The 11,481-nt window shown below is 36.2% G+C and overlaps 2 pseudogenes; both read left to right on the forward strand.

Moving 5' to 3' along the window:
* Positions 1-4,724, forward strand: part of LOC118334835 — a 24,029-nt pseudogene extending 19,305 nt beyond the window's left edge.
* Positions 4,725-10,094: 5,370 nt separating this feature from the next.
* Positions 10,095-11,481, forward strand: part of LOC118334836 — a 12,681-nt pseudogene continuing 11,294 nt past the window's right edge.

Genomic DNA, 11,481 nt, shown 5'->3' on the forward strand with positions numbered 1-11,481 from the left:
AACAGAGCAAAGCTTTTGTTTTCTTATCTCGGACGGAATGGTTTTCTCTCTTTCTTGTGTCCAATGAATAAAAGCTCCAACAGAAGGCAGGTTTGTGGTATCGACAGGAGCATGAGCTGCGCAACTGCTTCTCTCACGCTGAGAGGGTCAAAGGGCCGAATCAGAAAGGCAGCTGCAGCGAGACGTAGCGATCCTCAGAGTCCCCAGCCCTTGACAGGTTCAAACCAAGACGCGGTTCTATCAAAGAGTGATAATCCTTCTAAGGCGCCAACATAGAGCTTGGGCGAGAAAATGAGAAGATGATGATTAGCTGTAATGAGAAAAATGTACATGTAACTAATGACACCAAGTAGGTCGAGAGGGCCCCTTATTTATTGGAAAAATCCAGCGATTGAATTGTTTAGGGTTGAAATCCTTCAAGCTAGCTTTTTCCTTTATTATCTTGGATGGTATGGTCCTTCTTAAAAGGGGAAGTTAAATGCGAGTTGCAGGGAGGTTGCAAGTTCCCACAGAAACCTGCCTAATAGATGGACTATTTTTTTTTTAAGGTGAATTCTGAGTGTGTCTCCCTCAGCTCTCCCGTTTGAGTATTAAAAAAAGTAAATTCAATGCCATAAGAATTAAGATGAGTAAAAAGTAACGGTGGATTATAGAACACCTATTAAATGAGAAATAAGGGGTAATTAATCAGGCTTTATGTATACGCAGTCATTAAAAGAAAGGTCATCCAAATCTAGTGACCAGGCAGCGTCCTTAGCATGGCGCGCACGCATAGAAAAACAAACATTATAAGAGCTTCAGTTTCATTAGTAGAAATTACGAAGACTTCATTATTTTCAGATAAAAAAGTCCATAATTATTTGTCACAATACATAAAAAGAGAGAGGTATATTCGTATGATATTCGTTCCTCTTCTGTTTTTTTAAATGCGCCATGTTACGGCATAGCCTACTGCAGTATAGCATCTATAATATATAGACGAGCAGGTTACCTGTGTGGCAACACTGCGGGTTCTTGTATATATCACATTCTCTCTATATAATTATATTACATAGAATCGTCCAATATCTTTGAACCGTACCCATGAGTAGCCGGCTGCCGTGTTGATTCAGCATTGCGCAAATACCTGGTTTCGGTTAATAATGTCAGCTTCTCATATTATTCTGTGGTTGAACTGTAGCTCTGTACGTTACTTACTTAATGATGCTGTTTTCACTGGGATCAGTTTAGAGGAGATTAATTAATTTATTTTGATGAAGTTCAACATCCTGCAAGAGAAAAATATTTCCAATTTGAGTTTTCTTTTACAGTTTAATCAACCCTTTAAAGATAAAGAGACGTTGTTCCACTGGTTCTTAAAGACGAAAGAGTGAATCCTTTGTGTCATTTCTCTTATTAAAAGAATAAAGAACCAACAAGAAATAACATGCTTGTTGATTTCTGTTCATATATTAACAGAAAACCATCGCTAAAACTGCATGAGTCACATTCAACTCAACAATCCACTTAAACAGTTAAAATTCTACTTAACACAACAATTTAAGCATGAAAATATTTGAATTATTCCAACTAAAGTACGTTAAGCATCTAATAAGTAGTCAAGGTGAATCGTACTCTCATGTGCCAGCATTCCTGACACAACTACATTTAAACAGTATGTCCCGCAGAATGGATATCTAAATGAACTCAGCAAGATCACTTAGATTGAATTCCTACAGACGCACACAACATATACATGATTAGCATTATCATGATGTTACTACGACTTACTCTTAGTCCAATGGGTCGGTTAAGTCTACTATAATATTATATATATTGAGTGAAGTCCGGAAAAATTTAAAGAAACTTTGAGTAAAGTGGAGACAAACTGGTAATTAAAAATATCAGACATACAATCTTTCGAGCACAGTTATACTATTCAGTTATGTACAGTATGTTTTGGGTTTCCATTCACCATGAAAGAGTGACTCCAAACCATTATTTGTAACGGAACGTAAGTTCAATAAAGCTTACTTTTAACTAATATATTACTATCTAAAAGTAACAGTGCGATATAGTCAGTTATCACATACCCAGATGTGACGATTACAGCCGTTGAAAGACGACTGAGATACGTTTTGCCATGAGGAACTGAGGTTAACTTGACCCCTAAACTTGGCTTCTGGAAACAAACTGAGAGATGGTCGCAAAACTTGCTGATTTATAAGGTTAACAAGCAAAAGAGCCCATTTTCTTAGGATGTATAGTGGGCAAGTCCGCGACTCCTGACGGGAGCAAACGACTCAAAACGAGCTAGCCAGCATCCGGAGGAAAACAGGAAGGAGTAAAGAGTGTCCGGCAGAATCCGACTCTAAAATTGCTTTTTTAAACAGTATTGCGTAACTCATGTGACAACAGAATTTTTTTCTGATTATTGCCAAGTTTTCCCTTTAGGAAAATTCTAAAATTAAATAAAGTTTCGCGCGAAGGTCAGTTAACATTCTGAACGTATCGTAGTTTTACAAGTGGTAAGTGTCACGAAGTTGTTAATGTAAACCAATTTAATCAAGATGCACACAATTTAAATTCTTAAAAGTAAGTTTGACAAAAGGAGTCTGTAAAAAAGTAAATTTATTAAGATAACTTAATTCCTACAGAAAAAAAAGTGTGATAGAGGAAGTCTATTTGAGGGGCGATTTCATCCAAAAGTTGAAAGTGAAACCCAAAAAATGATCCTACTGAAAATAACTCGTATTTTGCAATTTCCCCTCCTGATGAAGCTTTATATTCCAAGTTTGTTCCGCACTGAGCCCTCCGAAACGTTTCCTTTAAGTGCGACTTCATAAAATGAAAGTAATAAATAAGATACTATATACTTCAGTTACTGAAGGTATGGACAGGAAGTATGAAAAATATAGGTAATGATACCATGTGTGTGGCGTCTGTAAAGTTCCAATTTAAAGTGAGCTTTATTTAGATAAATTCTGCTGACCTCCTTTAAATGAAGTTTGAGAGCAAATGCGGCGTGCACCCATGGGAGTAATTTAACGTGACTATTATTAATTAATCTATTGTTTGAGCATAAGAATCAACATATTGTTCTTCACGGCGGTATGAGATATGATTGGTGTTAAAGTGAAATGCCAAGAATCAAAGGTGTGTAAGAGTTGAGTTGGGTTTGAAGTTGAATTGACTCCCCATCCAGGTTTCTCACAGTTTTTTAAATAATAACCAAAATATTCAAAAACAGTTTATCTTGTTGGTTTTAATTCTTTTAATAAAAAGACACAAAAGATTCGAGGCCGCGCGGAGAGAGGAAAACTATGAAAACGTCTCGGCTGCGCCATGATGGCAGAGGAAGCTTAAGAAACAGAGCAAAGGACACCCGACAGTCCACCCTGGAGCGTAGATGAGAAGAACCATGGAGCAAACCCATCAAAGAACCTGCAGCAGCGCGTTTGGATGAAGCTGCAACAGAATTGCAATGAAAAGGAGGCCAAACGAACGCAGGTGCAGAAAGCTCGACAGAAGCTCGAGGCCAGGGTGAGTATAAGTTGTTTGTTTGGCTCCTTGCATCATTTAAACATGTAAAATAAATAGCTGCTCTATGTGTACAGAGGTATTGGCTGACTTTTTTTGTGACTGCGTCCTTATCCTGCAGGTCAGGGAACTTGAAAATGAGGTGGAAAGTGAACAAAAAAAGGCCAGTGATTCTGTAAAGGGAGTAAGAAAGTATGAAAGACGTATCAAGGAGCTTACCTATCAGGTAACTATTACACTACAAATCTGGCCTATTTGGCCAGATTTACAGTAAGTGTGACACTTTTGCAGGTTGCTCAGCTCTAGCTCCATGAGATCAAGTAATCTTATTTGCGAGGATTAACTGTACCCAGTGATTTACTGGTCAAGGGTCAATCAATTACATTCAGTATCAAAATATATATGGATTTTTATTCTATGTTGTTTTTGCATGATTTAGACAGAAGAAGACCGTAAAAATCTAGCACGTCTTCAAGATTTGGTGGACAAGCTACAGCTAAAGGTCAAATCCTATAAAAAGGCTACAGAAGAGGCTGTAAGTGAAAATGCAAAACTTGTATTTTACCAGTGAAGCAGATATCTGAGCAGATATGACAATGATATGACGATATATAACATATGGTGCGTCTGTTCTACAGGAGGAACAGTCCAACAATAATCTGATTAAGTTCCGTAAGCTTCAACATGAGCTCGATGAAGCTGAAGAGAGAGCTGACATCGCTGAGTCTCAGGTCAACAAGCTACGTGCCAAGAGCCGTGATGTGGGGTCAAAGGTCAGTATATACACATACTGTACACACATTTAAAAATGGGAAAACACCTGATACTTACACCTAGCAATGTCAATCATCTTGTTCATGTATTGTATAAGAATGAGGCACTGGTCTTTCACTGATTTGCCAATGGTCTTACAGCATGGCATTGACCATTATAACTCCATTTACACCACTCCTCTGACTGGCTTGAAGGACAAATAATATAGGAATACTGATTCAACCTGTTATGACACAAGGGTTGAAATAACACACATAATAAAACACATGTCAGTATTTATTTTGTGTTTTCTTTCTTCTGTTTCAGAAAGGACTTAACGAAGAGTGAAGTTTCCTCAAAAATAAAAACTTCTGAGGCACCTTTTGCCCATGTAATGGTGTCTCCCTAAACATATTTTTTGTTGAGTAGAATAAATGTATTTGCATCTGAAACGGTTTCTTGACTATTCATTGACAAAGGCTCTTGTGGTTCATTATTACAAAAAACTAAACTTGACATATTTCTAATTAATAAAGTAAATTAATTATTTCTTGAAATTAATTGAAAAATAAAATATATGATTTCATTAGTGTAATAATAAATACATAATGAATAAATAAAACACAAGGAAAAGCACAGTGACAAAGATACATCAAAAAGTGTATATTGAATTGCCAAATGTATCTTGTTGTATGTTATCGAAGAATTGTATTTTAAGAAATAAAAATTTTCCTTCAGCAGCACAGTCTATTATTTCTAATGAGCAAAATATGGTTATGCCACTCATAGGTCAGTTTAAAATGACTGATCAAAATTCTAATTCTGACTGATCAATATCACCTCATCTAAGTGAATTGCCCCCAAACGGTAAAACCTGTAAAGGGTTTTATTCAAACAATTAGGCTATACTTTCAGGCAAATCATCCTGATGCTTAAAACTAAAAAAAGGCAGTCTATGTGTATGTTTAATTTATTCATTTATGTATTTATTCTTGTTTATTTCCAAATATGTCATGTTTAGTCCTCCATAGCCCAAAAATGACAGAAATGTAATTTCATTACATTACATGTATTTAACTAAAGAATTGCAAGTATAATGTACATGTAATCAAGTACATCAACTTGCTGCTTCTTTGCTTCAAGTGCTAGATTTAGAGACAATTTGAGACAGAGAAAGTTTTAATTAATAAGATTTGTTTTATTTAATGTGTGTCAGACACTGGCTGCTTCAATTAAATTGCCCACCTGAACACAATGTATTTCAGGTTAGTTCATTAGTCTTTAAAAAAACAAAAAACTTTCAAAATAATGCTTTGTGACAGCAAACTATTTATTTTTTAGGAGTGGAAATAAACTACTAAATTACATTATTCAGTTATTCAAATCTGTAATCCTTAGCCAAGTGACTATACTGGACATTTCCAGTCTCCTTCACTTGATGTTGCAACTCAGTATCATGATCAGCAGAGTGTGCTCACACACTCTATTTTAGTTTGGTTAAAAAGGTACTGTAGCTAGTAAATGAGTCATGTTAAAGGACAACAATTAACCCTTCCATACTTATAACACCTACCATGCTATTTTATTACACATAATACTACACTGCTGGTAAACAATTATGAAGGTATTTCTGGTTTTACCTTTTCTTCAAAATTGAAACACAAATATCATATTTCTCTAAATTAATTGAACTAAATAAGTGAGCTGAATACACTTTGAATAATGCATTTCTAGGGTTCTGGATTTGTTTTTGTTTTTTGTTTTAATTGTAAAAACATGAAAAAGACATTTAAAGAGAATTAGGAAGCCTCAAAGGTGACCCTGTGATATGGAGAACAGACTGCAGAATGTTGCTACTTTAATCCCTCACTGAAAAAGCTAACTAAAGGCACAGAAATACAGTCTACTTGCTAATAAAAAAAACTCAAAAATCCCATTCTCAGTACTTTGACATGATGTCCGATACTTCACCAGTTCATAAAAACTTGATTTTATAGTAGTTTTTAAGCAAAAGTGGATGAATTTGGTATTAACGGTGTTACACCTACAATGGATATATAACAATATAAAAAAAGAATTCACCAATTACCCACTTTAAAAATGCCAAAATAGTCCTGCAAAAACTGCTGTAGTATGAACTAACGCTAAGTAAAATGTTATATTACAGTGGCAAGTGAAAAATAATATTAATATTAATTATTATTAATATTTTGACCACTACTCTACCGACACAGAAAATTATACATCATCCAATGGTGAGGCAACCGTTGCTTTTTAAATAAATGTAAATCATATCATAAGTAACACACTAAAATGTAAAGTTTAAAATGTTTAAATCTAAAGTTGAACTTACTAACCTTCATATCAGTAGTGGAGGCCAGTCTTTAGTGACAAGCATCTTTTCAAAGCCTGATGAGGGAGGGCTATCTGGATCACAAAAAAGAGGCTGACTTGACAAAGATGTCTGACTGACAGCAGATAACCTCAAATTGGTGTATTCAGTGATGAGTCCTCCAAGACAGACCTAGAATTCAAGAAACAGCATTTCATCAATAAAAACAGGACATTGATACTATAAGTATATTATGGCAAATTTAAATCTTTGTCAGTTTTCCAAATTAGCACATTTTCGAATAGATTTGTAGTTCAGCATCCAAAAAAATATAAAATAAAACCAATGGTACATTTCCATCATTTTAAATTGTTGTGGTCATTGCCTCATCACAAAACAAGCAGTACTCAGGAGGAGAGTCCACAGAGAGGTCCACAGTCTGAATAAGTGGGGAGAAGAGGCAGGAGAAAAATCAACTCCTCGCCTCCATCAGAGCTCAACACCCCCTTAGAAGTAACCTTTTACAACAACAAAGGACAAATACTAACAATAGCTTTGTTGGCTCTAGTTTCAAACTTAAGTGAGGCAAGGTGCCTCACACCTTCCCTTGTGTGTTCATGTGATTGTAAAAGTCAGAGACACAAGGACTGTGAACAGCTGGGAATGAGACCTTTAATGGATGGCTGAGTGATCTGCTAGAGCCTGGAATAGACTGATGGATAAGTAAAGAAGATGAGAATTCTAGTACGAAGTCAAGCAGGCACAAGACCTGATGAGATTTGATGTTGTAGAAAGGAAGACAGCTAAGGATCCGGTTGCATTACTGGCCAGCACACTTTGTACGATTTCATTTGTACCAGACAGTTTTAATAATGTAAAAATAATACAATTCCCTACACTTGGGTTTAAATACTGTGCCAGACCAGAAACATTATATTACACGTTTAAGAAATCTTCTGACTGTCAATTCATGGTAGTTTAAGGTTTCATTGTCACACTTGACTTGTTTTAAAATGTAGTCTAATACAGATTCATTCATCACATACATTATATAGCATCCATTATTGCACTACATACAGTACACATAATTGGTTTTGCATGGGCTTATCACCTGTTGCTGCTGATCAAAGAAAAAATCCTGTCCTGACTACTTGCGTCACAAGCTGTCCCCAAGCTGTCCTCTGAACCACCAAGCCCCCAAAGGCAGCCAGCAGGAATTTCACAAGTTATCTTTGTGCTCAAGGATAAAGAGAAGAAAACAATGCCATGTCAACAGAAGCAGGCCAAGGGCACTCACAGCAGGCATCTTTTGGATGAATGCCTAGAGTATAGGTTACAACAATATAAATTTGTTTCAGTGCACAAACATTGCATGGTTGTTCCTGGACTTCTGTGGTGTCCCATTATTTTCGCTAGTTTACCATTTATTTTGTTGAATAAGAGGCCATTATGTTGATGTCAGTAATGATACCATTGGAACCCAAGACTATATCGATAACAATCTATATGCACAGGACAGGTTAACTGTTTTACCAATGACACAGCACATGTTGGGTATTACACATTACCAATTTTAATAATACAAATGACAATACAATTATTCAGATAATAAACAAATTACTCTATATATAAGGGCACCACAGACACTAGCCAAAAAAATAATATGATAATATATCATTTTTAATACCTGATAAATAATACCTAAATAAACACACAGGTATGCCATCACCTGAGCAGTAGTAGTCGATACCAACACCAGTGAAATTCCACAATTCTCGATACCAATTAGATACTGTGGTAAATATGTCCCTTATAGCAATAATACAGACCAAAGACACAGCAACAGTGTTTCACTGCGGGCGGAGCTGAGCCCATGCAGACACATAGACATTGCACAGCGGAGTGGATAAAGGCAGCGAGAATGGTATGGTTACCAGTACCTACGGTACTATAAAAAAATTAGTACCATCAAGTTTTAAGAATTTTGGCATTGAACCAAAGTAGCAATTCTTGTGACATCCCTAGTAGGAATAAATGACTTCATGGCTTCAAGGACTTCAAGGATACCACTGTTGAGTTACTATTAAACAGTGGTATCGTTTGGTGCCTACCTTTCTTCACGGCTTAGGACATATAGGTTTAGTTTAACTGCAGCCTTTTTACTTGGGAAATGTTCTACATTTACTTTTTTGTTGTTTTGTGTTCCATTTGCTAATTATATGTAATGCAAAGGCGTTAATCATAAAGTTGGAGTCTCCCTACTAAAGATTGATATGAAAGAGTAATTGTAGTCCATCCCTTGCCACATCCAATTGCTTAGATAAGTATATGAACTGAAGTTACTGCGAGGGCTGCTGATGGCATCTGTGTTGGCATCCTAGGAGAGCATACTGTCCCTACAGATTTATGGCTTTTAACTCTTTCAGCTGTTTTACTACTAATCTTTATTGGCAAGCATATATGCCCACTTCCAGGTAATTGAAAGTGTCAGTTGAAAAGTGTTTCAAAAGGTGAGCTCAAATAAATTTCATGTACCATAGTGTCTGAAAATTTCTATTGGTGGAAAAGAAAAAAAAAGGAAACAATTCCAGGTGACCAGAGTTAGACTAAGAGCATATATCTGTGAACAGTGGTGAGTGATAATAAAGGGGTCTCACAGCTGTGACCTTGGCCTTGTCTTGTCTTTCTGTAGACAACAGCTGCAGCATGTATTCTCCCTCTTGAAATGTATTTCACACCCTATCACTTGACAGACTATTGTTGAACTTTAGATCACAAGGTATTTGATGCCCCATAAATCCTGCTTGCATGCTAGCCTACTTTATTTAGCTTTAGAGTATAGAGGCAGTCTATGATAAAACCTGAAACAAAGACATAAATTATCATAAAGCACAGTGAATCTATCTTCAAAGCAACAAAAGGCCATTCATTTATTATTATTATTTAGGTATTTGGATTAATGTGTTTACTCTTGAGATTTTCAGTGCAAAGAAAAGGATACACCCCTAATTAGTGATGTCATGGAGCATACAGTATAGTAGGTCCCACTATGTGATTAATAATTAATTTAATCAAGATTGATTAAAGATTATCAATAAGCGTTATAGTTGGAAAGGATTTTTCTACTCTCTCTCCTTTAGTCATGCCCAAACAAGTAATTGATTTATGGGGTATATTCAACAAACAAAGGATCTTTAAATCATCGATTTTCCAGCATTAACTTAACTTCCACTGCAACTGCCACTGCCACTCTAATTGTTCATTATTATTTCAAAACTATTTAACATAACTTACTGGGACAAAAGATAATTACTAGAGAATTACTTGATAGACTGTAGCCTGTCCCTGTTACCCCCCCTACTGCCTTCCCCTTTCTTTACCATGTCCCGTCTGGCGTATTAGCCTGCTGCTCACAAGGTGGGGGCAACAAATAGCAGCACTAGGCTCTACCCAATTTGGAGAATGCTTTTTGTGATAGGCAACCTGGATGCCATTTCTCTGATATTCATCCCCATATTTGGTTGACAAACAACCTTTATTAATGGAGAGGCAGCCTGGTGTCAGCCACTGGGTCCATCATTTCACTTGACAAAGGTTGACAGTCAAAGGTAAGAAAAACATCTACTTAAGTGAGAATTGCTACGTTGTATGCGGGTGGCCATTCTGAAGAATCTGTTTGTTTTATGTGTTACAATTACTCCCAGTTATATATAGACAGTACATTTTAAGTATATTTTACTTGTCAGAGTTGATTTGTATTCATTAATTGATGATGTAATATGACATTTAGTTTGCTTCTGTTCACTAAATGTAAATAGCACAGATCCCAATTCCCCGGAGTGTGGAGTGAAACACCTGAGGTAAAATTCAAAGCTACATTTATGTGACAAGTGCAATCATTTTTTATTATTAAGTACAACAGTTAACCCAATTATTATTTAAAGCATCTTGCTGTTCTGTTGACACATGCATATGTGAGTAACAAATGAACCAATGCCTTTTCTGATTCTGCCATTTTGGGGTTGTTTATATTCATGCTCATGTCAAGGACTTCTGCATGTCTGTATGATTCTGTTAGAGACACGTCCATTTAAACTAATACATTTCTGTATTTGTATTAAAAGATAAAATGTTACATATTTTAAATAATATAGGTGTTTTTACAAAGCAGTGACTGGATATATTGTTGATTGTATGAAGAAGGTTAATTATGTCTAATGGATTCTTTAAACATGTTTTCATGAAGCTTTTGTCTTGTGTGTGTTACGTCATACGTATGTGTGCAAAGACAATTACAGGCTGTAAAAATTTTTTTATTCTTACAAGGTGGAAAAATGGGTGATGCTGCCATGGCAGAGTTTGGGGCTGCTGCTCCTTTTCTGAGAAAGTCAGATAAGGAGCGTCTAGAAGCCCAAACCCGTATATTTGACATGAAGAAGGAGTGCTTCGTTCCTGACCCTGAGGTTGAGTATGTCAAGGCATCCATTGTTAGTCGTGATGGTGACAAAGTCACTGCTGATACCGAATTTGGAAAGGTATACATCATATCAGTTTAGTTCAGTTCAAATGTATGCAAATACAAGTTTTGACCTTTGTTTGAGAACGTGTTTTATATCTTTCTGCAGACTGTCACAGTGAAGGAGTGTGATATCCACCCTCAGAACCCGCCAAAGTTTGATAAAATTGAAGACATGGCAATGTTCACCTTTCTCAATGAAGCCTCTGTGTTGTATAACCTCAAAGAGCGTTATGCAGCATGGATGATCTACGTAAGAAAAGCTGCCTAATTTGTAAAATTTCATAGATTCCTACAACATCTCAGCATCTGATGCCACTATCCTCTATTCCTCAATACGGCAGACCTACTCTGGGCTCTT

Source organism: Morone saxatilis, unplaced genomic scaffold (genome assembly GCF_004916995.1).
Source record: "Morone saxatilis isolate NCDOM2014 unplaced genomic scaffold, NCSU_SB_2.0 Contig23, whole genome shotgun sequence".
Taxonomy (NCBI): Eukaryota; Metazoa; Chordata; class Actinopteri; family Moronidae; genus Morone; species Morone saxatilis.